General features: G+C 58.8%; 1 protein-coding gene across 7 annotated transcripts in view; it reads left to right on the top strand.

Annotated features, from left to right (window-relative positions):
- The window catches only part of HDAC4 (histone deacetylase 4), a 288,003-nt gene that overhangs the window by 87,557 nt on the left and 173,474 nt on the right, over nt 1-26,972 (top strand). The window contains exon 1 of one of the 7 annotated variants that reach the window (XM_086720115.1): nt 15,715-15,738. The exons of the other annotated variants lie outside the window; for them this stretch is intronic. The gene's annotated coding sequence lies outside the window, so the exon portion shown is untranslated. Of the gene's footprint in view, nt 1-15,714; nt 15,739-26,972 lie in introns of those variants that run through there. 7 annotated transcript variants of the gene reach the window in all.

Genomic DNA, 26,972 nt, shown 5'->3' with positions numbered 1-26,972 from the left:
GCTCTCAGGGCCCGGCGGCCTCGGTCATACAGTGGCACCTGCCATCTTGTCTCAGGTGGCTGCTGTTCCAGGAAGCGGCCTGGCTTTTGCTTTTGCTTTTGCTTTTGCTTTTTCTTTTTCTTTTTTTCTTTTTCTTTTTCTTTTTCTTTTTCTTTTTCTTTTTCTTTTTCTTTTTCTTTTTCTTTTTCTTTTTCTTTTTTTCTTTTCCTTTTCCTTTTCCTTTTCCTTTTTTTCTTTTCCTTTTCCTTTTTCTTTTTGTTTTAACTCTAAGGAGGATGCAGGGAACTTTAGACAAAAATTTGAATTAAAAAAAAAATTGGGGCCAAGCTCTGAGCCAATTAGACTAGTCTGTGGGCTGCGGTGAGCGTTTGGAAAGGGGCAGCCGTTGGCGAAGAAAATACCAGTGACGCTACTAGGTCTGGTGGTTTCCCCTTTCACATGCGTGTGTACGTGTGTGTCGTTTTTAGATAAATCTTGGGAAGAGCTTTGCTCCTGCTTCTCCCGGGAAGCTCCAGGGAGAGATGCCCCAGGCAGGTGCGGCTGGCAGGGCCCGGCCTCCCCACCACGGTGCCCGGTGCCCCCAGCCCACTGGTCCTGGTGCCCACAGCTGCTGGGCTGGAAGGGAGTCTGTGCGGTGCCGGGCACAGAGAGGGGGCTGGTGGACTGTCCCCCAGTGGCAACAGGGGCACCAGGAAGAGGGGTGGCTTTTTCTAGAGTGGAATTACCGTTGCTTCTGGAGGGGAGTCCTTCTGTGTGACAGGGGCCCCAGTAGCTCTGCCCTCAAGCCCTGGCACGTGTCGACGGACAGACCGCTTTTCTGTCGCGCTTTGTTTTAAAGTTTGCTCTTGGTCCTGTCCCTTTGGTTGCTTATCTAGAGGCTTCCAATTAGGAAGCAAAACGAGAACAGCTCCCTGACCATCGCATGGCTACCGGGGGCAAAAATAGAATCTCCTGTGGTTTGGACTCGTCGGGGGATGGCGTCAGTCTCCTCGAGGAGGCTCAGCAGTGTGGCCGCCCCCATCCCCAAGTGGTGTGGCCGTGTGGCGGCCTCAGTGTTTGGGACAGGGGTGCTGTGCAGCCTGGGGCCTGGCCACAAGGGGCCGGCGAAGGCAGGGGCCGCCCTCTCTCGTGGAGGGGGTCACCACGAAGCCCGGGAGGGCTTGCACCCAGCTCCCGGTCACCTGGGCACCTGTGAGCGAGGTGCGTCTGCGTCTTGTGGTGGGTCAGGGGCGCCGCAGACAGCGGGGGCTCCTCTCTGAAGTGCAGGTGACCTTGGGGTCTCACCCCTGGGCTTCACGGAGCTGCAGTGCCCTCACCCTCATTTTGGAGGTCTGCGTGGCCGCCTACGGCTCGCGGGGATTCTGAGGGTTCATGCTGCTCTGTCCGGGGAGGGGACCCAGGCCCAGATGGCCCTCTCGTGCCCCCCCTTCCCCGTCCTGGCTTCGGGGGGACCTCCCCGTGTCCCTGACATGGACCGGGGCGGGGGCGGTGGGGGCACCCACGGCAGCCCAGGTTTTCTGTTAAGTAGCACGGAGATGATTCTTTTCTTGAATATAAAAATAAACAAAAGTGAAAGTTCTGTTATTTTTTTCCTGTGCCCCAGGGAACATCTTTTGGAAGCCATCTAGATCACTGTTCCATTTCTTTGGCAAGAATAACCAAATATTGAATGTCAAGGGAAATGAGCAAACAGCTCTAAGATCCTCTGATGTAGACCGGCCTGGTGAGCTGGTTTCACCATTAGTCCAGGCTTTCCTAGGTTTATCTGCTCCCAGAATCTTCTGGGCTCTGATGGAAACTGTAGTTCCTCGCCCACCTGCAACCCCAGGGAAGCCCCCCGGGCGCATTGGGAAGGACTGTGAGGTTCCTTATTCAATGACCGTGTTCTAGGAGAAAGAGCCAGAAATCACCAGATAAATGCTAAGTCCTTAAACAAACAAACAAACTCCTGAGGCTTCTTTTAAATGCCAGCCAGTGTTGTGACCCTGATCCCAGGAAGCCCTGAGAGAGTATCTGAGGCCACGGAAATGTCATGATCTTTACAATGTCCTGTGCTCAGCTGGTTGTCTGCATTTGAAGAAGAGAGACAATACCCACCAGAGGAGGAGAAGGCTGGGCCGGACCTTGGACTTTGTCCCAGGGTGGTAATGAGGCCCCTCCAAGAGACAGCAGCAGCTTTGGTCCCCGAGGCACACCTGTGGAGCCCACTGTGTGTGAGTGACGCTCCCTCTGCACACACTTCCTGGCCGTGCAGGCACAGGGTCCAGGGAAGGTGCTGGCGTCCAGGTGCTGTTCTTTCCCACCCAGGGACCTGGAGCAGTAGCCTGGACCTGTGCCTCGGTGTCATCAGATGTAGAGGAGGGACAGTAAAGATGCTGCGGTCCTCAGCTCTCTCTTGGGTGAGGATTGGGTCCCTTCCTCGGAGAGCTCCAATTGCTGACCGAGGGCCAGGTTGGGGGGGCGGGGCAGGAGGAGGGAGTATGAGTTTGCCTGGAGCTGGAAGCTTCCAGCAAGGATGACCCAAGTCATGGGCTTCCCACTTCCTAAGAAGCTCGTTGCCCGGTCTGGGAAGGGGGAGGCCGGGAAGAGGCAGACGGCCGCTCCTGGGATGTGTGCACGCAGAAGATCGTTGGTAGTGGCTTTGTTGTTGCTGTGGGTTTGGGTGAGGACATTTTACTTAAGAAATAAAATTGAGTTCGGGAACAGTAAATTGGACACCAGACCAAAGCTTTAGGGAGGCGCAAGCACGAAAGCAAAAGTGATGGGAACGTGCTCTCTGAACTAGCAGCGGCACTTTGCTTTAGTTTGTTTTTAATCATAGAAGTAGGAAGCGTCTGTTTTAGGAGAGCTTTAAAAGGAGACACATATTTGAAGATGGGGGGGGAAACTCCCTCCTGATGCTCCGTCCGATCGGCCACCATCCGTCACCGCCACGTTAGGGTGTTTTCTGCTGGGTCCCTCTTCGTGTGTTCTGTTGTGTCTTGTCGGTTTCTCCGTAACCGGGTTCTTGATGAAGATAAGATCTTGCTGGTTTGCGTTTTACGCTTACCGTTTTTCTATAACCATCTTTCCACGTTGTAAGAAGACCCCGCGTGGACGGACGGTGAGTGGCCGTGGGTCTCGTCCCGCAGGTGACCCACCCGCTTCTCCCCCGTTGGACAGGTGGAGTCTCCTTGTTGAGTAGGCGGACCTCTTGGGTAAGAACAGGAGCAGAGAGTTCCTTTCTCTCTCTCTTCGTTTTTTAAGTTTTATTTATTTATTGTATTTTGAGAGAGCCAGAGGGAGAGAGTCCCAAGCAGGCTCCGTGCTGTCAGTGCAGAGCCCAACGTGGGCTCGATCCCACGCCTTTCCGGCTCCACGCGGTGCTCCCAGTGTCCCCGAAGAGAACACGGAGGGGCTGCCCGGGAGGTCGCCTGCCCCGTGCTCCTCTGTGTCCAGCCTGCTCTCTTGCCCGAGCCTTGCACGTGGAGGACTCTGCGGTGCCGGAGAGCACTCCTCAGCACCCCTGTGTGCTCCCGGTCCTCCTCCCTCGCAGGAGAAGACCGCCTCGCCACACAGAGCCCCGGGCCCAGCAGGACCCTCTTTCTTCGCCCTCCACGCTGCGTCCGTTTCCTATACGCGTCTGTTCCTGCCCCTAAAAATCCATAGAAGCTGTCTGCTGTCTCTGTGCCCACTGCCACCACCTTCTGGAATCTCCCGTCAGCCTGTCCCCTGGCTTCCAGGGACATCTTTCTGGGATGCGGGATGGGGGGGGGGCGGTTACCATGGCCCTGCTGTGACTCCCCTACGCCCCCAGCCTCAGGGCCTGTCTCACTGCCCTCGGGGCACACATGTGGCTGGCGTGTCCCTGTGTGAGTCATGTGATGGAGCATATGCATGGGGCCTAAACGCCCCCAGCCTTGGAGGGAGAGAGTGCAAGAGTGATAGAGCTCTTGTGCGTGCTCGCTTCAAGAGAAAGGGGCATGACTAGAGTGGCCCAGCTCTTTCTGGAAATGTCTTCTAGGAAATTGGCTTTCTGTGTCTCACTGCAAGTGGATGATGTAAAGCCCCCCTGTTGCTTTTAGCACGCGGGAGCCCTCCGCAGACCCTTGTCATTGGCCGTCTTCCCGCTGAAGTCTTCGGAGGCGGGATGGAGCGTGCGGGGACATGCACCTGAACTGTGTGAGGCTGTTGTCCCAGTGCGGGGCGCAGATGAACCTGAAGGGGACAGGGCTTGGGGAGGGCGGCGGTCAGGGCACGCCCAGTGGTGCCCTGTGCGTAGTGGCCTCTTCAGGAGGAGGGACGGGGCCGTCCCTTTACAGGACCGTGGTGGTGGCCCCAGGCTCCTCTGTGGGCCTGTTTCCTGCCTCTCAACCCACAGCCCCTCTGCCTGGTTCTCCCCTGCCTCTGCTCTCGTCAGGTCCCACTCCTCCTGCTCAGTCTAACCTAGTCTGGCCACACCACTTTAGCGACTTGCCCCAAGACCCTCATGTGTGAGGGCCCCCCAGACCCCACTTTTCTGCCTGGGCTTGCCACTTTGGGACCCTGCCTGCACCGTCCCCATGGTCAGTGGGAGCCGTTCTCAGGGGTTTGTGTCCACTGGGAAAGTGCCGGGCACTACTAAAATAGGGTCTTCTGGAACCCCAGGGTGTTGCAAGATGTTAACAGATTCACCAGGAAAGCTAGGCAGGGGAAGGCAGGCCCTGATCTAAGAATTAGGGGAGCTCATTCTGAAAGAGGCTTTTCTGGCCCATTTAGGGACCCGTAGCCTGTGGCCTGGTGGTCTCCTCAGGGGCACTCTTTGGGAAGGACAGTTCTGGGGGGCTCGGCTGAGCAGGGGTAACGACTGGGAAACAGGAAGCTGCTGCCGGCCCCAGACCCCAACCCGCAGGCCAGGTAGGCAGTTCTGTTTTATTTCTAGAAGGAATTTTATAATTAAAAAAATTAAAACTAAATCTCATAGAGTTTCCTGTTTATTGTTTGGGTGGTAACTGAAGTTGAAAACCCGCTTCCCCGCCTGAATGGGGTGCTGCTTTGAGTGCTAATGGGCTGGCTTTAAAGGGGGCTGTCCACTCAGAAGTCCCGTCAAACAGCCTCCTGGGCCCCGGGAGCCCGCCTCCCTCCCACCCTCGTTCCGAAGAAAGAGACAAGACACAGCATCCACCCCTCACTCAGCTGTACTTCCCATCGTGGAAACTTGGGGTGTTCCAGAATCGCACAGATTATGTGACCTGACCCGTTATTTTGGCTTTGGTGTTCACACGGAAAGCTGTCACCAGCTCTGCTGGAACTGAAGGTCTGCATTTTGAACAAGAGGCGGAGAGGCCTGTGTTTTTCTGACCCTGCCCAGTCCCCAGGCTGCTCTGGTTTCCTGTTGGGACGGCTCAGGGAAGACCCCCCCCCCGCCGCCTTCCCCCCCCAGCCAAGATGGATGGCTCAGGGAAGGCCGCCCCCACAGATGGACGGCTCAGGGAAGGCCCCCCCCCCCAGATGGACGGCTCAGGGAAGGCCCCCCCCCCAGATGGACGGCTCAGGGAAGACTGCCCCCCCCAGATGGACGGCTCAGGGAAGGCCCCCCCCCCAGATGGACGGCTCAGGGAAGACTGCCCCCCCCAGATGGACGGCTCAGGGAAGACTGCCCCCCCCAGATGGACGGCTCAGGGAAGACTGCCCCCCCCCCCCAGATGGACGGCTCAGGGAAGACTGCCCCCCCCAGATGGACGGCTCAGGGAAGGCCCCCCCCCCCAGATGGACGGCTCAGGGAAGACTGCCCCCCCCGCAGATGGACGGCTCAGGGAAGGCCGCCCCCCCCCCAGATGGACGGCTCAGGGAAGGCCCCCCCCCAGATGGACGGCTCAGGGAAGGCCCCCCCCCCCCAGATGGACGGCTCAGGGAAGGCCCCCCCCCCCCCAGATGGATGGCTCAGGGAAGGCCATCCCCCTAGATGGACGGCTCAGGGAAGGCCCCCCCCCCAGATGGACGGCCCAGGGAAGACTGCCCCCCCAGATGGACGGCTCAGGGAAGACTGCCCCCCCCAGATGGACGGCTCAGGGAAGGCCCCCCCCCCCAGATGGACGGCTCAGGGAAGACTGCCCCCCCCAGATGGATGGCTCAGGGAAGGCCCTCCCCCCCTCCAGATTCCTTGGCCCAGCGCTCAGCTCCGATGCTGTTTACCCTGACTGCCTTTCTCATTGCAGCCGCTCTCAAAGGCCTTTGCGTCACGCCTGGAGCAAACAACAAATGCCGAGAGGGTTTGTGTTCTTGCCGCGGAAGGGCCGCCAGAGCACTCTGTTTACTTGGAGGCCTCTGCGTATTGAGGAGAAGGGGTGGCGGGGCAGGTGCTCCTGGAGACCAGGGCTGTGCCTCCAAGGGCGCCCGTAGAGCACCCCACGACCAGGGCCCCAGTCGCCTTTACGGTGGGGTGAGGAGGGGCGTCTTGTCCTGTCGTGGGAGCCCCCGCCCCTGCCCTGGCGGGGATGCTATAGACACAGCACTGGGCTGCAGGAGTGGGGACTCTTTACAACAAAGGTTCTGTTTTCATGCAAATGCAGCCACCCCTTCCAGAAGCCTCCACCCTCCAGCCCGAGTTCAGCTGTACCAGGCTATCTGGAGCTGAGGCCCTTTCTCTAGAAGGTGCGGGGGGATGTTTTACATGTTCTTTACGGTATTTAAAACACGTGGCCCGAGAAGAACAAAATAAAAAGCACCCACACAGACATCTCCAGTGCTGCACCCCCCACCTGCCAGCCCGTGCTGCGAAGTAGAAATTAACCTAAATTAGGAAGATAATTGTCCCCGTGTTAATTGCAGGTTGTCCTTTAGAGCTGTTTTCATTTGCGAGGCCTCAGCAGCAGGCTGGCTCCGGGCCCTAGCGGGGCTCCCAGCTCGGTGGCTCCCCTTAGAGCCAGCCTTCCGGCAAGCAGCCACTTCCTGAGGTGTCCTCTGCGTCCCGGTCTCTGGGTGACATTCTCCTGAGGTCCCCGTGCTGGCCGCGTGGCCCCCCAGGCTCCCTCCCCACCCCCCAGCATCCCTCCCGAAGGCTGCGAGGCTGTGTCTCCAGACAGGCGACCAACACAAGCTCCCTGGCTATTTTCGGCGCCCCGGTTGGTGTCACAGCTGTTTCGGCTGGCCGCAGGCCTGCACTTGGCCCTGGGGGCCTGGGCCAGCTCCGGCAGGCCAGGAGCCGTGACCTCACACCTCGCCCCCTGGCTCTCGGAGTGGGCGTCACAGGAAAAGCGCTGTTGGCCCTCGAGACGGTCCTGTCCGGCTTTTCTGTTTGGGAGAAACGGGCGTCGCTGCCCTGGGCGCACCACCAGGTGGACACAGGGACCCTCCGAGTTGCTTTCTTCCTGTCTCCATTGGTGGTCGTGCTGCCTGGCTCACGTGCTCGTCAGTCACGACTGGATGAAACTTTTGAAGTCAAATCCTCGATCTCCGTCCTCCCCGGTGATGCATAATTGCCGAGTGAGCGATGGAACCCCCTCCTTGTCTCCCCAGTGGCCGTGTTGGCAGTGGGGCAACAGGACGTAGTGTGTGTGTGTGTGTGTGTGTGTGTGTGTGTGTGTGTGTGTGTGTGGTGTGCAGGCCTCCATTTCTGCAGCTCACCCTGCCTGTCTGTTGCTCTGAACGTTGACCCCCCCCCCCCGTGTCCTCTGTCCCTCCCACCGCCCTCTTGGTGGTATCGAAAGCCCCAGACTTGTCGGTTTTATCACCCACCTGCTGTCACACACAGAGAAGTGTCCTTCAGCAGTGTAAGATGGGCTGCTCATTGCTGTGGGGTGTCCCATGACGGGTGCTGTGTGTGTCCCCATCATTGCTGCGGGGCGTCCCCGTATTCCGACCTTACAGTCGAGGAGGAATGCGCTCAGAAGACAGAGTAAGGCCAGATAATATGGAAAATGTTAGCTCATGTTTGGAAAAGAAAGAATGGGTTGAATTTAGTAAAAATTGTTGATACGTTTGGGGTTTCAAGTGAAGAGGCTTTCTGTTGATAAAGCCAATGTTTGGAATCCAAACCTGTATTAACTTTTCCAAGCTTTGCTCTGTTTGGGTGCTCTGATTAGGGAACAACACATACCGTCTGTAGCTCCGGGCCGCATTGCTTTTCATCTCCCATTTGCTTGACCCAAAGCTGAAATGGTGAGTAAAGTGGCGGGGACCGCCAGAGGGGGGCTTTGGAGCCGTCTAAGCCAGACTCCGCAGCCAGAGCTGTGGTAGATCTGTGCATACCTGCTCAGGGCTGGGGTGCCAGGTGTGAGGAGACGGTCCCTCTCAAGGCCCCCAGGGCTCAGCGTCCCGGGCTCTCGCCTCGCTGGGTGACCTTGGGAAGTCATTGCGGCTCCTTGTGGGCTCAGGTCTCTGAGCAGGCGTGGACGGGACCTGCTTTCAGGGATGCCTGGCGAGGCCCATGTGGTAACCGCTGCTCACGCCGCCGTTCTGTTTATCCCGTCTACACGTGCTGCCTCTCCTCCTTGACTTTTAAGCATCCTCTTTCCTTTTTCTATGGCACTGTGCTGGGCACGTGGTTGCAACCAAGTGAAGGCTTTGTGAGCGAAGAAGGAACAAACTGTTATTTAAAACATTTGCGTCAGCTTCCCTTGTCTGGAAACACACAAATGTGCGCATATTTTAATGCAAAGCAAGGGTATGTGCAAAAATTGTTTTTCCTAAGTGACAACTGGCCTAAGCCGAAAGCAACCCTTTCCTCTTATGGCTGATGCTCACCGGAAACAAAGCAGCAGGAGAAACCTCCCAGACAGACCTCCAGGTCATAAAGGAGACTTGTGTATTTTCTCCTGACTGCCTCAGTTTTGTCTCCTGTTCAAGTCTTTGATTTTTGCGTGTGGTGCAAGGTAGGGACCAGTTTCCTTTCCTTTTCCCGTTTTGATAACATTAGTATGAAACTTGCTACCCTTTCCCAGGATTGCCGCACTGCCGGCTCGGGTGGAGGTCAGGTTAGGTCTGCTTCTGGCCCCTCTGCCGGCTCAGGTGGAGGAGGAGCCCGTCCTCGGATTAGCGAGGCAGCGGCTTCTTTAGGGGCTTAAGCTCAGTACCCACCTTTCTGCTCCATCCAGCTCCTCCTGCAGGGGACCCAGGGCTCCCCGGGTGTGACCCCTCCAGAGACGGGAGCTCCCTGGACAGGTTCCATCCATCCATCCATCCATATATACACACCCACCTGGCCAACCAACCAGCCAACCAACCAAAGTGGGAATTTGAGTGGAATTGCATTGAATATATAGGTGCATGTGGGAAGAATTGTCATCTTTACAGTATTGGGTTTTCCCCTTCCTTTGTGTGCTTATCTTCCGTTGATGGCTAAGGTTTTAATGTCTTCCAACAGGTTTTTATAATTTTCTTCAATAAAGGCCTTGCACGTATTGCATGAAATGTATTCTTTGGTAGCTTTTAGGGTTTTCTCCCCTGTTGTGGACAGTATCTTGTTTTTAAAGTGAAGTTTTCTTTTGCTGGTGTATGGAAATGCAGTTGAGTTTTGCATTTTGTTTTTATAGCCACTCACTTTCCTAAAATCACCATTTCCAGAAGTTTCTTCTGCAGGTCTTTGGGGTTTCTAAGACAAAGAACGTGAACTGCAATGATAACAGCTTTGTGTCTTCTAATTACTGTGTTTATTTTCCTCATCTCACTGTGTCGGCCGAGGATCCCAGTTCAGAGATGAGCGGGAGTCGGAAACTGGGCTTCCTTCTGTCATCGTTGACGTTAAAGGGAAGACCTCTGACCTGTCCCGGTTTCAGAGGGGTGGGTGGGTGGTCGCCATAGGTTTTTGTGGATTCCCTGCAATGAAGTTCACGGGTGCGTATGTTTTCGGTAGCCGAGAGCTTCCACTGGTTAGCATGGTATTCAAAGTTTGGCACAATTCTTAGACTGTTTGAGGTTCGTGTTTTCTCAGTGGGTGGATTTTTTTAACTACCGGTTTGTTACCAATAGTCTGAATTTCTAATTCTTGTGGTATTAAGATTTTTTTTTTTTTTTTTTTTTTTAAGGAATTGGCCTATTTCATGTAAACTTTGATTTTTATAGCCGCGGACTTGTTCATGATATTTTGTTTTCAAATCTCGACTGGATTCGTAATGTTATCCTTTATAATTTCATGCATTACTTATCCTTCTTTCTGGTGTGTGTTTATTTTCTTGCGTTTTTGAGAATCACCTCTCGACTTCGTTGATTTGCTAGTCTGCTTTCCAGGTTCTTCGTGTCTGTTCTTGTTTTCCTTGCACTTCCTGAGGGCGTTGTTGGCTGTCCTTTCTCTCCTGGGGTCAAGTGTGAGCTCGGTGACGCTCAGCCTGCCTCCTCCTGGGATAAGCTGGACAGTTCCGGAAGTGGACAGTGTGAGGTGCAGCCTACAGGTTTGACCCCTGGCACTTGCGTTTTCAGTCTGGTTTTGGAAAGATCACGTTGATAGTAGACACCTTTGGTTTGCGGTAAGGAAAACGACACTTGGTCTCGGTGGTCTTCCTTCTGAAAACACGCACCTTCCGAAAACACCCCACCATCCCAGCTAAGGGACGTGCAACAAAATACGTGGCCTGTACCCCTTCAAAACTCTCCGAGCCATCAAAAACAAGGCAAGTTCGGGGAATTGTCACAGCCAAAAGGAGCTTCAGGAGAACTGACACCCAGATGCCACGTGGGTGCTGCGCAGGTTCCGGAACAGAAAGAGGGCAAAGCGGGGGCCTCAGTTGATGGCCGTGTGTCGGTGCCGGCTCCGACTCCTAACAAATCCACCATCGCAGCGCGAGATGTCGACAGCCACCGGCCCTCCTCCAGGATGCTCGGCCCCAGAGCCCCGTGTTCCCGGCCGGCGTCGTCTCCGAATCCCCTCGGTGCCCCCAGCCCTGCGCACCCCGGGCCTCCTCCGGGTCACCGTCCCTCCTTCCTGGCACACAGCCCTGAGGAGTAGCCAAGCAGCTCTGTTGCTGGGCAGCTCTGTTTCGGGTTACCTGAAAGTGTTTGACTTGCTTGCCCTCGTTCTAGAAGGATTGTTTTACAGGTTCTTTAGATGATGCTTCTTTTCTCCTTTTGTGCCAGTCTGGCGAGCCTGCCTCTGTCCTCTGGCTGCTGGGGACGCCTTTGCCTTCGGCAGCTCGGGACTGTGTCGGTGCGTCTAAGACACTCTGCACTACTCTCCTGGTGTGCATTTTCCTTCTGTGCCTGTGCCCCGAGTCTCTTACCAGTTCTAGAAATCCTCGGCCACCGCTCCACTGTCTGTCCCCTCCCCTCGTCCCAAGCAGGGGTGCTGGGCCTTCCCACTTTGCTCTTCCTGCGTTTTCCCTCCTTTCCAACTAACTTCTTCATACCTGTTTCCTAATTCACTTTATTTCATTTTGGGGTTCGCATGGTATCCATTGAGTAAACCACCCATTGGGATTTTTTTTAGGAAATGATTTGAAATTCATCATTCATCAATTCACTTAAATTATTCTTATTTTTGCAAGTGTGTTTTGTTTTTCTTCGGTGACTAAGTTTCACCGTGGTGTTACTTTCTTTATTTCTTAATGTTTACAAGTATCTTAGTAAATGTTTTATTGACTCAAAACACACATGCAGAAAAATGCACTTAAGTGGATAAAACACTAACGGTAGTTTTTCCCTTAAAGTTTCAGAAATAGTAACGCTATATCCTGTTCCCAACAATGCTTGTGTCTCAAGTATGTGTTTGACCCTGTGCTTTGATGCTTTGCCTCCTTCCAGTCATTTCTTTGTGTGTTTGCTTGTCTTTACCCGGAGCTCATGTGTGGTCTCCCTTCGTGGAAAATGTAGGCATGGGAATGGAGGAGAGGCTGTTCCTCAGGAGGCCTGTGGGCATGGTCAGGGAGACCCTTGGGAGTGCCCCGCCGGGAGTGCCGTGGCCTTGCCCGGGGGTGGGGGGGGGGCTGCCTGATAGCACCAGGCACCCGTGTCCTGAGCCCAGCACCTCTGGGTGTGCCCCATGGCCTCCCCTCACCCAGCCCATACGCTCTCTGTTCCAGGCTCTGCCGTCTGCCCAGCTCGAATTTTTATCCGAGTCATTTCTGGCTCCTTCGGGGGTCCCTTCGCTGTGGGTGAACCCAGCCACGCCGCAGAAGCTGTACTTTATTCAGAATCTGGGTTTTCCGCAGCACGAGAGCAGGGAGGCCAGCCTGCCTGCCGTGTCCCCACGAGCCTGGCCTGGGGCCCATGCACACTCGGGCCTTTGGATCCTTCTTTGGTTTTCTCCGTGGCACCCTCACTGGCCTCCGCCCCTGCGCCCCACCTCGGTCACGCTCACCTGCCCAGTGCCGCCTCCACTTAAATCTTGGGTCTCCACGACGCCCTCCTTCCCCAGGAGGGTGCAGGCTGCGGGAGCCAACACCCACTCCGCTTCCCGGTCTCTCCCCAGACTTCGCACCCCAACCCTGGGGGCTCTCCATGTCCGGCCCCACGCCTTCCCTGCCCCTTCCGTCCTTGGACTTTGAGCCAGGCCTTGTAGGTGCCCTGCAGGCGGCCTTGTCGGGACTGGGGGGTGGGCGTGTTTTGCTTAGCGGTTTTGCTGGATTGCTGCGTAAATCTAGACACACGACGACGTGTTGACTTCCTTCCTGCTTTTGATCCTGTTCTCTCCTTTCCCCATGAATTCCCTCTCATTTGTCTTGAATTTTCAGCCACTTGCTTGTCTCTGGCTTGCTTTCTGAGAAAGCTGGGCCTCTAAATAGGCCCTGATTGCTTACATTGAAAATTACGGGGGAGTAGAACTTCCCAGCCTGCGCCCCCTCCTGCTCCCTCTCCGTCACTTCCTGCTTGGCTTGGGTGTTGGCAGGATGCTTTCACGCGTGGCGTCCGAACGGAGATGCTCCTCGGTGTGGCAGGGTGCACCGGGACGTGCCGCCGGCCCGTGTCCAGTGCCACCGTGGGTCCCTGGCCTCCCCTCCGCTCCCGTCCCGCACCACAGGGCCACCCACGTCCGCACAGGCACCAGCACGGCCTCCCCTCCCGTGGCCTCTCGTCTCTGCTTCCGTTGCTGCGGATGCCCAGGGGCACCTGCTGGGCTGTTATGCACCCCCCTGGCCTGGGTGGGAGCCGCCCCTCAGCGCCGCCCTTGAGCCTGGGCGGCGGGAGCCAGCGGAGGGGTGCTCGCCCCTTCCCCTCCCCGGGGAGACAGTCCTGAGATGCTCACCTGTGGCTTCCGGCTGGGTGCACTCGAATGGGTCACGCAGTGGCCACCTGATGACGCGTCCTTGAGCCGGCCCGCCCGCCCTGCCCTGCTTCACTCCTTGCCCCTCACCCCGGCTCCTGCTTCTGCTCCTGCCCCGGGTGAGACTGCTCTGGAGACGCCGGGACACGCAGGCCACATCCGTGGAGAACACGGCCTTCGTGACACCCGCGTCCTCATTTTCTGTTCCCCGTCAGCTCACTGACGTCACGCGCGGGGTCCCCACTGCCCTCCCTGACTGCAGCGACCCATTCCGGGGATCCTTCCGGTCCTTCTCAGTCTGGCCGTGGCTCCTGATGAGCCGGCGGGGGGCGGGGGGGCCCTGCCACGTGCGCCCAGGGCTGGCTCTTCCGAGGGGGTGGCCGTCCACCTCCACGTCTGGAGGCAGCTCCGTGTGACACGGCTGACCCCACGGCTCCTCCCCGTCACTCCGGGCCCAACGTCCAGTCGAGGTGTGCAGGCCAGGAGTCCAGGAGCGGGTTCCGGTTTTCTCCTTCACTAGCCCAGACCCGCTGTCGGTCACCCCTCCCGGTGGCTCCTCCTCCAGGACTCTGGGCCTTTCGGGCGGGCGGCCGCTGCTGCTTCCTGCAGATTGTCCAGCACGGCCAGCATGAGATGAAATGCCCAGAATTCAGGGCTCACACGCGCCAGAAACAGCGGCCCCGAGGACTTGGCCTCACCTCCTCGCGTTTGCCTGCGTTGCTCTCCGATCCGTCTGTGGTGGAAGTGCCAGGCGCGCCGGGCCACCTTCCTGTCCGGCCAGCGGGGGCCGCCCGGCACCCTGACGTGGTCCCCTGGCCTGCGTGCGGGATGCCGCTGCGGCTCTGAGACCCCTGCGCTCCGGGCCTCTCCCTCCGCCTCCAGGCTTTCCCTTCCCGATTTTGGGGGCTCAGAGGTACCCGCGTGGTTCAAGGCTTAGCGTGAATCCCCACTCCCGAGGGGGTCCCCTCCAGCCACACCCCTGCACACTCGGTAGATTGTCGTCAGATTCCTGACAGCGCTGCGGGTCCTCTGTGCCCCCCGCCACGGTTGCACAGCCTGCGTGGACGTGCGTGGCTTCGGTGGGCGAAGGAGCCACCCCAGAAGGAGCGTGTTGCTTTTTAGATGGGGTGCACGCACACCCCTGCGTGGGGACAACAGGAAGACTCTTGTAGTCAGCTGTTAACCGCGGACGCTGGGGGACCGTCGGTTTCCTGGCGCAGGACGGGAGTGCCCCCCGGGTCTCTTGGCAAGAGGGTCCGCAGTGCGGTCCCGCGGGGATTAAGTTCCTTCCCCACCCTCTTCAGGTTGCTTTGAGGCTGAGCGTTTGGAGTGCGCGTCCCCCGGTTTCGTCCATCCGTGTTCTGTGGCCCGGCTCTGCCCCCCGGACGGACCCCGCGGCTCGGTCCGTCACGCTCGCCAAGAGCGCTTAGTGCGATGGCAGCTTTGTATTCGATCCGCAGTCCTGGCGGAGTTGGCGTGAAGGACGTTTGGGACGAAAGTGTCTGAGGGTCTGGGGCTGGCTTTCTTCGGCTGCGCAGGAGGCACAAGGCTCACTGGCGCCTCACTTTTGTCCTCGTCTCGTAGGTTGTTGGCATCCTCACAAGCGAGAGAATGAGTGTAAAATGTAAATTTCCAGATGGCGTGTTTGTTTGTTTTTTGACCGACATGTTTTCCGTGGTTGACAAAACAGGGCGAGCGGGCGTCTCAGGTGATACGCGGCACTTTGGGCAGGCTGCGCTCAGTCCCTCGGCCGCCATCCCGGAACCCAGCGTCCTCGGCCACAAATGTCCCCGGAGAGCGGGGTCTTGGGGTCTCCGTGCAGGTTCACGTGACGCGGCCCCCCTGGCAGGGGACGCACGTTCTCCGTGGACCGTGGTTATTGATTCTGGAACGTTGGGGGGACTTCTAGGTGTGGCGCTCAGCGCTCTGCCCTCCGTGACAACACGTGTCGAGAAAGCATGCAGAAAGCCCACCGGGGGGGCCTGGCGTTTGTCGTTTTCCCAGAACGAACAGCTCTGGTTCATTATGAGGCCTGGCCGGCCGCCCTCTCTGTCTCTCTGCCGAGGGTGCGGGAGCACCTTCCACTTACCAGCCTCCCTCCGTGTCTTCCCCGCGGCCCGGCTGGCAGGGCCGGCTCCGCCCCGCCTGTCACCCCCTCGCAGGAGACTGTTGGCCCCGTGGGTGTTCGCTGGAGGTTTTCTGCTTTGCTGCTTGCTGTCGTTTGCTTTCTTCTTCAAGCTCACGCTCCCCCGTCGCCCGTGTCACACCGCATTCTTCCAGGCAGGCCTGTCCTTCTGCGCTGGATCTGGGAGAGAGGACTCTGGTTTCTGCTGGGGCAGGGAAGACGGACCAGGGTCCGCAAGACTGGGTCAGGGCGCTGGCTTTGCTGTTTGGATGCTGGGGACATGTCTTCGTTTCCCAGAGCCCTGGTTTTTCTCATCTGTAAGATGGGTGCATATACCCAACCCGTGCACGTGTTACAGGGCTTAGAGGATTGAGGATAAGCCTGTAGTCCGACCAGGGAGATGGTCTGCACGCTGATTCGTTGAGTAGTTCACGGGTTCGCTCATGGTTCTCGGCACGTGGAGGTGAGGCTCTGCCGCGGGCCCAGAGCTCAGGCCTGCTGTTCTCGACGCCAGCCTGGCAGGGGCACCGCCGGTCCTGGCCTCGCTTTTGCCAGTAGAAGCTGTTTCTAGATTGGAGCTGAAGGTGCTCCGAGGCCATGTTCTGAGACCCGAGGAGGGTGTGCGTGCACGAGGGCTGCGCTCTGGTGAGGTCACCTGACTCCTTCCCCAGCCTGGGGACCTGCGGCCACACCTGCTCTGCCCTCTTCCTTTGCTTCCATCCCCATTCTTTGTCTTTGGAGCATGCTGCCTAAGTGTTTACAGGCAGGGAACTGAGTTTTGAGGGAGCCTCTAGAACCTTCCTAGAAGGTAACTTAGAGCAAACCAAAGCTTTTGGCAAATGACTTTGATACGTGGTAAAAGGTGTCTCTGTACTTGAACGATTTTCTTCTTCTTTGCAAATTAGAGTGTCAGGTATCTTTAAAACCAGCGTAAATAATTCCTATAGCCTCGCAGAAAACCCTGGTTGGCCGAGGCGCCTCTTCCGGGAAGACCCCCCCATCGGAGGGCTCTCTCGAAGTTAGCTGACCACACCCATCCTCCCCCAGCTCGGCTTGAAGCTCTCTTGCTGATCCGTTTTCTCTCCCTCTCTTTTCCGTCTCTCCTGGAGGGCTGGAAGACTTCAACGGTCTGAGCCGGTGGTGATCGCATGCAAATTGCTCAGAGACCCCAGTGTCCATCCAGGTGACTTTGGCCGCTAGGTGCTCCGCCGGGAGAAGAGTCCTCTCACTCACGCGTCTTGTTTCCTCCGGACCCGAGAGCCCGAGTGCTGGTGGTTCCTCGGGCCAGCGGCCCCCAGACGCCATCCCGGCTCCAGGATGGGACCGGTGTGGGGGACAGTGCGCTGTCTGAGCGGCTGGGCGCCCGTGGGGGCGGTGGGAAGGCCTTTCCGTGCACATGCCACCAGGCCGGGGCCTTGGGGCTGGGCCGGCCATGTGCCCCGGGGCTCCCTCGTGCCTGCAGGGGTTCTGGCGTGCCTGCAGTGTGGTCGGGCTCTGAGGAGTTGGGAGTCGGCCGTACGATGGGGTCGGCGGTGGGTCCCTGCTGGGCGGTGACGTCACTTTGCAGAGACCCGGTCTCTCTGTCCAGCCTGGAAGGTGCGGCCTCACGTGTCCGCCTGGCTCTGCCCACCTTCCCTCCCAGCACCGGTCCCCCCAGCCCCGTCCCCTGGGGAAGCCTGAAGAAGCCGATATGCTGGAGTTGGGCCCTCAGCCGCCTGGAGACACGGGGATGAAGTTCTACGTGATTTTTCCTCTTACTCCTCCTCCAGCAGACGCGCAGCCCCTGCTGCGTCTGGCGGGGGTGGCCCTGGGGCACCGAGGTCTGGTGGACCCCGCGTCTGCCTTCGGGGGTCCCTGCGCGGTTGAAGATCGCGGAGGATGCCCACCGTGCATGGTGCCTGTGCTGCCCGCCGAGCTGTGGCGTCCCAGGGGCTGTCGCTGGCAGGGGCACGGGGAGGCCAGGACTCCTGAATGGTGTGCCCCAGGCACCAGAGGGGCGTGCGTGTGCTTGAGCGCCTGCGTGCGCGTGTGGCCAGGGTCGGGGTTTTGTGGGTTGGTAAGAGAAGGCACAGTGAAGACGGCCCTCAGGCCTGACCACTGGGCCTTGGTGTCACCCCTGCTGACTGTTGTCAGGCTCCAGGCCTGCCCTCCTCTGTCCTCGCTGCTCCGTGGCTCACGCATGCGGCTGGGCTGTGTCCAGAGCGGGCACTTGGCTGCTCAGAGCCTCACCTCCAGCTGGGAGCCTGACCTTGCCATCGCTCGTGAGTCAGTTTTGGGGAAGGCGCCCATGGCCATGTGGGGGCATTTCCCACTCGGCCGGGGGGGTCCGCCAGGACTTCTGTGATGCAGAACTCTCGGGCTACCTTCCCCGTGCCGCCAGCTGCCCCGAGGACCAGGGTCTAGGCAGGCAGGATCGTGATCTGACAGCCCTGCCAGGGGAGAAAGGGAAGAAGGGGCTGGAAGCAGCGTAGAGAGTAAACCCCTCCATCGTGGGTGCGCCTGATCTGGCGGGCTCTCCGACAGGTGTTTTTACACCGTCTCTTCCGCCTCGGGCCCCTTGGGTGCCGTGGGTCAGGCCTCGCTGCCGGTCCGTCTGTGTTTCTGGCGTTCCCGGCGTCCGAAGTCAGGCAGGCTCCGTCACACCCTCCATGTGGCTCTCCCCAGCCGCGGAGGAGCACATCGAGGGCCCCTGGTGCCTGCGTGCGGTCCTCGGCCTCGTGGACTGCTGCCGCGGGGCTCACCGCCCTGCACCGCGTGCTCTGAGCCAGCTCCGCCTCGCACGTGTGTTCCAGCTGCCCGGAAGCGGCTCGCCCACGCGCCACCCGGGCCGAGCCTGCGCCTTCTCCGACGCCTCACCTTCCCCGGGACCCTTCCCCCCCACCCCTGCCTCTCCCTTGCCCCTTCCTCAGCCTCTCGGGCGGCACTTGGCGCTGTGGGGCGATCCTCCCCTCCCTGGGGGCTCCCGGAGGGCAGGCACCCCGCATTTCCAGCCCACCTCCACCACCCTCGGTGTGCGTGGCGCCCGAGGGGCCGAGAAGTGGGCGCTGGCGCACGGGACCCAGCGCACCGGCCACGCAGGCACCGGGCTGCCACCGCCCACGCCTCCCTGCTCCAGTCCGCCCCGCCCCGCCCCGCCCCGCCGTCTGGTGCAGGGTAGAGTCCGGTGTCGCCTTCTCTGCGCGGTGCCGCTGCTGCCTGCATCCCATCTTTAGGAACCCGTATGTGCCATAGATGTGAAAGTTCAGACCGGCAGGGCCTCCTGGAACTCGGGGACGGTTCTTGGTGACTCAGCAGTCTTGAGCCCCTGCCATTTCTGTGTGAGCCCTGTGCTTGGACGGTTATGAATCATCTGCTCGCCTCTTGATTTGCGTCAGTCAAACCACATGTGAAGAAAGCAGCAGTGAGCGAGGCTTTGCCGGCAGCTTGGCATCCAGCGTGGGGGACACTGGCCAGGGACGGCCTCACAAGGCCAGCCCGCACTCGTCCCGGTGGTCCGGGCTGCGGGCCTGGGGTGGCTTCCGGCCTGGTCCCCCCGCCCCCTCTCTTCCCCTCCCGAAACCGCTGTTAGCCACGCAGGAGATGGGCGCAGTGGTAATTAAGGCTCTTTCTGCCCTTTACTGGTTTCCTATGTGTAACCCTGTGGCCAGCAGGACATATTTACAGTTATGGGAATGTTTACTGTTTCAGGCAAGGCCGCTGGTCTTTTCTTCGCTGTCACAACATCATTTTAGGACATGGCTCTTTGAAAAGACTCCTTGTAAGAAGGACTTAATTGAAAAGGGATGTCGCTGGGCCCCCGCCCCCACTACGCTGGAGAGGGTTGCTCCAGAGTGGGCGGGGGCGCCTCCGGAGGTGACACGGGGCAGCAGGGAGGTTGGCCGGGAGCGGACGGGACTCGCGAGCCTCTCCGGCCGGCCGGAGGAGCGCTGGGTTGAGGGTCACGTCGGTGCAGCTCTGCCTGTGGCCGCAGAGGAGGCCCTGGGGCTCGGTTCCCAGGACAGCCCCAGTTCCCTGGCTTGGCTGGCTCGGTTTGGTGTGAAGTAGGCAAATGACGTTGCCATTTTACCGTCGAGCTCACTTGTATTATGATTGTAGTTGAAATCGTGGCTGACGTTCTAGTTACCTGGCTCATCCCAGCTCGAATAGCATTTCGGGAGGAAGTCCGCCCTGCCCCCGCCTTCCCAACGTCACCGTCTCTCTGGCAGACCCGTACCTTTGCCCTCGAAGTCAGGTGGGACTTCAGGGCACGTGGGGTTTATCCGGGGTTGCCCCCTTCTGGCAGTGAGCCGCTGTGCACGTAGGCCTGCTCCAGGGACGTTGGGGGACCTAAGTCGCCCTGCTTCCTGAAGTTTCTCCGCGAATCGGCTTGGAGAGCATGACCTTCTGTGACCGTGAGCCCGGGGTCCCGTTTGCAGCAACAGAGGAGTACCTGATCCAAATCCGGCCCTTTCGTGGGGGAGTCTCTGTGTTCTGCACTCTGTAAAATCTCAGACATTTATAAAGGCAGAAGAGAGAACCACGAAACACCAGGTGGCCTTGCCCCGGCTTCCTCGACGGCAGATCAGGGCCAGGCCTGCCCCGCCTGTGCCCCAGGTCCCTCAGCGGCCTGCCCGGAGGCGATCCCTGCAGTCCTATGGACTCTAGAAGATCGGGCCTTTTTCAACATAGAATCGTCTCCCCTCTGGCGCAGCGGACGCGGACCGTTCATTTCTGGCAGGCAGGTGTGGCTTCAAATCCCTGGTGTCTCAGATGTGCGTTTTTTCCCAGGTCGTTGGTCAAATAAGTGTTAAATGAGGACCCGCGGAGGCCTCTCCCGCTCTCTGTGTCCTGGGCAAAGTGGCTGCTTGTCCTGTTGAGACTGCCCGGTGGGGAGCCCCCTGCCCGTGCCCCCTGGTGCCATGTGAGTGCCTTCTCTGAACCCCGCTCCTGGGGGCTCGTGGGGGTCCCGAGGCTCCGTCAGATTTAGGTCCGGGTTCGGCTGCCGTGGGCGGCGTGGGGCTTTCTGCTTTGCACTGGGCGGTTGGAGGTCGTGACGGTCACTGCCCAGCTCCTCTGGTCCTTCCTCGGGGCTGTAGAGTGACACCGGGGCGCCTCGTCCCCGCCTCGTGTGTCAGATAGGAGATGAGCGCAGAAGGGGTTCGGATAGGAAAGGCTCCTTCATTTACCTGTTTTCAGAGAGACGAGCTCGCTCCCTTGTTATCTAAAGGTGACGGGTGAGTTCTGTCAACCTCCCCATCCCTGGTGTGATTGCGGATGCGTTTAGGGGTATTTCATGTATTTTCACCCTAGGTCGTCACTGCCCTTATTGTGGCTCAACTTGCCCCATCCTTGGCCAGTGGGAGCCCCTTAGGTCGGCCCTTGAGTTGGGCGGTAGGACCCTTGTCCTCTCGACAGCTTCGTTGCTCTGCTGTGACCGCCGTCAGCCTCCGACTCCAAGAGCCTCGACTTGGTCACCTCTTCCAGGTCCCCTTAGCCATCCAGGGTCCCCTGTTTTCGGGTTCTGGAGATGAGGCCGTCTTTGGGGGGGGCATGCCTTCCCTTCAGACATAAGGTTCTGACCTCTGAAAGTGCTGGCCACCTGTGGGGGCTTCTGTTCAGGCCAGCAGGTCAGTGGGGGGAGCCGTTTCAGGAACGCAGGTGCGGCTCAGGACCAGAGGGCAGAGCAGGAGTGCCGCCAGCCTCAGGACCCCCTCCGAACCCGCAGCCTGGCGGTGCACCCACCACCCAAGTTCAGGCGCGTGGGGCGGGTGTGCCCATGGTGGGGGGGCGGGGTGAGGGCGACGCTGCTGGCCGTGGTAGCCAGGAGCCTGCTCCTTGGGACCCCTGTGTCCCCGATACACCGCTTCGGTCAGGGTTTCCTGTCGCTCTGTCCTCACCCGCGTCGTAGTTGTGGTGCTGCTGTTAACGGCGAGCCGGCCCCAGCACCAGGACATTCCCGCCGTGTCCGTCCCACCGGCTGCTCCTGCCTCTGGCCCTTTCCTGCCCATGGGCGCCAGCACGGGGCTCCCTTCCACCGAGGAGAGGAGGGTTGGGTCGGTGCGCAGGCGTTCGCAACCTGGTGGTGTTTCTCCCCTGGCCTCCCGTCAGGACTTGACGGAGAACCGTCTTTCTGCGTCTCCTTGGAAGCCGGGCTTTCCTTCTGGGTCAGCTGCTTGGCTTAGGCGCTCTCCCCACGTGCAGTAGGCCGGCTTCCCGAAGGTTCTGTGTGGCAGCCCCCATCCAAGTCCGAAAGCCATGGCCCTGGTCGTGCTTTTGGCTCAGAGAAGGGATGACCGAGGAGAGCTTGCGTGAAGTTGGCATTCACGCTGGGTGAGCCTTGCAGCGTCCCGGGCCTGGCTCCGAGCTGGGCCTGGAGATCCCCGCGCCTCGTGCAGGGGCACAGAGGGAGGGTGGGAACGGTGTCCGAATAGGCAGCTTGCCCCCAGAGGCAGGAGGGGTGGCTGGGGTGTCCCTGGGGGCCCTGAGAGGACCAGAAAGCTCCTGGACGCCTGGCTCGTGCCGGGCAGGCCTGTGTGCGCTCCGAGGCTGCAGGGGGTCCTGGACGAGGGGCACCATCACAGGTCAGCGGGGGATGGGGGGGGGCTTGCAGTGGGCAGAGCCTGTGCCCGGTGCTCTGCGCTCAGCCTTCTCCACCAAGGCACCAGGCAGGGTGGGTCCCCTCGCGCAGGGCCACCGACTCTGGCCTCTGTGCCAGAAGGAAGGTTCTCCCGGGTGGAAAGAGAAAGGACAAGGAAATGGAGACATTTATCGGCAGGCTAGCTTCTGCTCACCGCTTCACGGAGCCGAGCTCGCTGCCCCGCCACCCCTCCCAGCTCAGGCGCACCGTCTGTTGGCCCCTCAGTCAGGTTTAGGTCCACACTGCTCACTAGCCGGGACTCCCGTCTGGACCACCCTCCCCAGCCCCGGGCAGCACGGGGCTGCCCGCTGCCTCTCCAGATTCGTCTGTTCTGGGCCTTTCATTTCGGCGGAGCGATGCAGGATGGGATCGTTTCGTGAGTGGCTTCTTCCGTGAGCCTGTTTCGTGGGTTCATCCCCGAGTAGCGGGGTCCGACACCCGAGGGACACCCCGTTGTGTGGATAGGCCACGTTTCGCTCATTGGCTCGTCTGTTGACGGACGTTTGTTTCTACGTTGTGGCTATTCTGGTCTGTGTTTCTCTGGACATTCCTCGTGCAGCTCTGTTGGGAATACGTGTTTTCGTTCGTCGTGGGTACATGCCTGGAATTGCTGGATCCTGGGTTAACTTTAGGTTTAACTATTGGCAAAACCGCCCCCGACTGTTTTCCGAAGCAGCCGCGCGCCCTTTGGCATTCCCGCCAGCAGCGTGGGGGGTTCTGATTCTTCCACATCCATGTCGACACCTGTATTGTCTGTCTTTGGCTCTAGCCAGCCTCGTGGGGGTGGGTCGCATCTCACTACAGTTTTGATTTGCGTTTCCCTGATGACGAATGACGTCCAACATCTTTTCATGGGCTTCTTGGCCATTTGTACATCCTCTTCGGAGAAATGTCACTCAAATCCTTTGCCCAGTTTTTTAATTGGGTTAATTGCCTTTTTACTGTTGTGTCGTAAGCGTTCTAGTGTTGCATATCCTAGTTACTACTCTTCTATCAGATGCATGGGTTGCGGATATTCTGTGGTTTGCGTTTTCATTTACTGGACAGCGTCCTTTGAAGCACAAACGGGTTTAATTTTGACGAAGCCCGTTTGATTTTGTCTTTCGTCGTGCGTATTTGCGCTCTCAGATCCTCACTGGAGTCAGATGGGGCTGGGAAAGGCGGTGTGGTCCTCCGCCGGCTCCTGGCTCTCTGCTTGTGTCGTGTGTGAGTGCTGAAAGTCTTTTCTTGGGCTGTCACGTCCTTGCCTGGCTGGGTTCTGCGGTGCTCTAACCGTAATTCGCTTTTCCCACAGTTGTTTTTAATTGAATGTCCGTGGGAAAATGGCCAAGCAAATTGAAAGCTTCACAGAGAGAACTGAGTTTCTTTGTTGATGTTTTCACCGCAGTTTTTCATCTTTATTGTGTGCGCTTTGTTGGAATTTGGCATCCTGTTGTGAATTTTCATTGAGACTGGTCTTGCTGAATATCCCAGTGGTAGAGAGGTCCCCCGACTCGAAAGAGAAGTCCCAGAGCAGTCCGCAGGCTCTGGGTAACGTGCAGATGGACGTCTCCCTGGCTGGGGAGGTTGACCGCGGGGCACAGAGCCATCAGAACTCCGTATGTGGAGATGCCCGTTCTCAGAGGCAGCATGAAGTCGGGACCCTGCAGCCTGCCCGTAGGGTGTAGACCCGCCCCCCGGCCCCCGCCATCACCGGGCCTGGCCACCAGGCTTCCCGTTTGCCGGGTGGGAGCCCAGAGGATTCACCCCCCCGTGGGTGGGGACTCCCCGGAGGGCACCGTCCTCACTGTGAATTGTCACCCTGAAGGCGGGGGCGCTGCACGAACCGTGGGTCCAGTCCAGTTGGGAGAGTGATAGCATTTGGCACTTGGGATCCGGTCTGTGGACCCGGGGTAACTTCAGAGTAGGCTGCTGCTTCTCTGGCCGTTTAAAACCAGAACATATCACACGCCAACCTTCTCACTGGTTTTAATTTGGAGATGTCACATCCCTCGGATAGAGGAGAAAGTGGAGTTTTGTGTCTTTGCCAAATGAACTCAGTCCTTTGCTTCGCGAGTGGTTTGTGAGCTGTGTGACTGGTGCGGCTGTGTTTGGTATGAGCCCCAAACGCTCACCATCGTCGAGAAAGGCTTGCTCTGCATGTTCTCGGCCGGAGCCGGCGCACCGGTGTCCGAGTTGCTCCCTGCTGGCGCTCTCCAGGGTCTGCGCGAGTGTTGGTCTCAGCGAAGAGCCCCAAGGCTACCTGAGCTGATCCCTGGACAGACTCACGTCTGTGCGCAGCACCCGGCAGCTCGCCTTCTCCTTCTCGTTCCGTGACTGGTTTAGTGATTTAACAACACACACATAGTCCCCTCTTTGCTTGCGTGATGAATTCTAGAAATGTTGAGCGAAAGTGGAACTTAGTTGTTAGGCACAAGGGACAGCGGCTCAGTCCCCGGGAGGCGAAAATGCATCCTCGGACCCCTAATTAGGGTACAGATGTGCAGCTGGCCCCCAACAGCGAGCACTTCTTCTCGGTTCTTATTTTCGACGTCTCCTCTCTACCTTGGCGGTTAGGTCTGTCACACGGCCTCCTTTCCTGGTTCTCGCCAGCTTTGCTCTGCCCCTTCCAGTGGAACACTTGAGGGGAGAGCTGGGCGGTGCCCCCCCGAGGCTGCAGGCCTGTCCCATCCCCTGGCTGAGAATTTCCCTGTCTCCGTTGGGATGCCATCGGCCTTGATGCATTCTGATTTTATTACTGTTAATTTTCACACATAACCCACACAGGCCAGGCAGCAGCGTGTTCCCAAGGTCGTTGTGGTGCCGCCTCCAGGGCGGGGTTCCTCATCCAGGGTCGGCACCCTGGGGATGTCCAGGCTCCAGAAAGGCGGTGTGGCTCTGTGACCCCCAGGGGCACCTGCACGGAGCTGTTGCCTGTGTGTGTTTTACGCCAGGACGTCAGTCAAGGGGACAGATCAGGCACGACCGCTGTGCTCGCTTGAGAGGCAGGTGCCTGGGAAGCCTTGTCAAGCCCTGAGGAGCGGTCAGGGAAGCGGGAGGGGACACAGGAGACACATCCGCCATCGCTGGCCTTGTAATGACACCACGGCGCGTGGACCCTGTGCACATTCCAGTCCGGAGGGTCCCCGCGCGGTTGTGGTGTCTGTGTGCTCGGGTCATTCGAGTCAGCCTCCTGCGCGGATCTCCCACGCAGGAACCCGGCTTCTGAGCATGTGGTGAGTTGGGGGGCTTCCGAGAGGGGGAATCGGGGCCACGGACTTGGGGACGCACGCAGCAGACCTTCTCCCTCCTGAGCTGGCGGGAGGGCCATGGTCCCAGAGAATCAGTCGAGGAAGCTGAGCTAAAGGTCGGGCCGCTCGATGCTTCCCCGGCACCGGTGCCGCGGCTCCCAGACCCCTGCTCGGGCGCGCAGACCCTGCGCTGTGTGTGTTACACGCGTGCACGCGCGTGTGCGCACGTCAACGCCGCCGTGGGCGCCCACGCGAAGCCAGACGATGAGGATGCTTGGGTGACTTCCGTCTGTCGGGAAACCAAGTGTTGACACGCACCCGAGGAGTGTTTTCGGGCTGAATTTCCCAGAAGCAGCAGCTGAGAATAAAGTGACTTCAAGCTGAGCCAGTCGAACCGGCCCTTGACGCTCTTGCCAGTCCTTACAAGCAGCGGGGTTCTGTCCTTCTGCCCAGCTCTGTCTGCACCGGTTTCGTTTTGGGGGGCTCAGGACGGATGGGGCACCCCCAGGTCTCTGATCGAGTTGAGGGCCTGCCTGGGCTCTGCCTTGGTCCCAAGCCCGCGGGGGCCCCCACGAGCCTCTCTGCACAGATGCTGAGGCTCGTGTCCTCTCGGGCCCTCGTTCCTCCTACTCTTTGGTCCCGTCTTGCTTGCTGGGCAGTGAAGCAACAAGAATGACGGGAGACATCCGCTGGCCACCCCGTCACCACCCAGCACCTCCTGACTTCCTGGGCCTCCAGGCTTCTTCCTGCTCGGGGTGGGCCCTGTCTTTTCGGGTCTTTCTGAGATAAAGTGGGGTTGTGGAAAGTCAGCATGCAGGGAGTGTTTTGATTTCTTTTCGTGACAGCTCAGAGTTCGGGAGAGCAGTGTGTGGACTTTCGTGATGGCTGTCTTCATTCTTGAGACGTGGCTGATTCAGGCAGCATCGTTCAGACTCACACTTTCCCCCGAGAAATTCTAAACCCTCTTCCATTCTCTGCGATCTCTTGGCCGGCTTGCACTTGTCACCATGCGGAGTGGCCCCTTTCTCTGTCCCCGAGAGGCTCGGGCCTGCGGTGGGGTCCCGGGGCCGCTGAGAATGGGTTCGCCTTCTTCCCGCACCCTTTTGCTCCTTGTGAGGAAAGGATCTCAGAAGAAGAATGAGGGAAGAATGAGGCAGATAAAAAAAAAAAAAAAAAAACAGCCGGATGAATTATTTCCTGATCCTTCAATAAACCTTTGGTTTAACTCAGACAAGAATTAGAGAAGATTCTGGTTGGTGCATAGAATTCAAGTACAGCTTACTGCTTGGTGTGCGGTGTTTCGAAAAATGCTTGATAGTCTTTCTTTGTAGGAAAACACCTTCATTCTTAGATGGCATTTCAAGGACTGCCTGTCAGCCACGCGAGAGATCAGCGGCTAAAGTTGCAGGAGCTAGGAACAATGAGGAACAGTAAAAATCGACTTTGTGTTCCGGATGGGGCCAACTGGAGCGGTCCCTGGTTCTTGGTGGGGGGAGGCCGTCGAGGGCGGTGCAGGAGGCCTGTGTGCGGGAGCGGGTGCCCCGGGGAGGGCCGCTCCCCGCCCGACGCTGTGCACTGAACACATGGAGGCGGGGGGGCTGCCAGTGCGCAGGCCCTTTCGTGTGAGAGCCCTCGTGGTCGGCCAGGCCATTCACAGCCCCTGGAGCTCCTCTCAAGGAAGCACTGTGGGCTGTGGTTTGACATTTCCGGCCCGGGGCTGGTGTCTTCAGTGTGCAGCCCTCTCTATGGCTGCTGTAGCGTGTGGAGGCCCTTCCGGGGAGCCGTGGACTTGTGCCGCTTCCCCGTGTCCTGAGGGGTTCGGAACCGTGGGTGGTGGCCAGGCTGTGACGT

Source organism: Puma concolor, chromosome C1 (assembly GCF_028749965.1).
Source record: "Puma concolor isolate L17-30 chromosome C1, mPumCon1.1.hap2, whole genome shotgun sequence".
NCBI classification, from domain to species: domain Eukaryota; kingdom Metazoa; phylum Chordata; class Mammalia; order Carnivora; family Felidae; genus Puma; species Puma concolor.
This window is presented reverse-complemented; position numbering and strand designations above follow the sequence as displayed.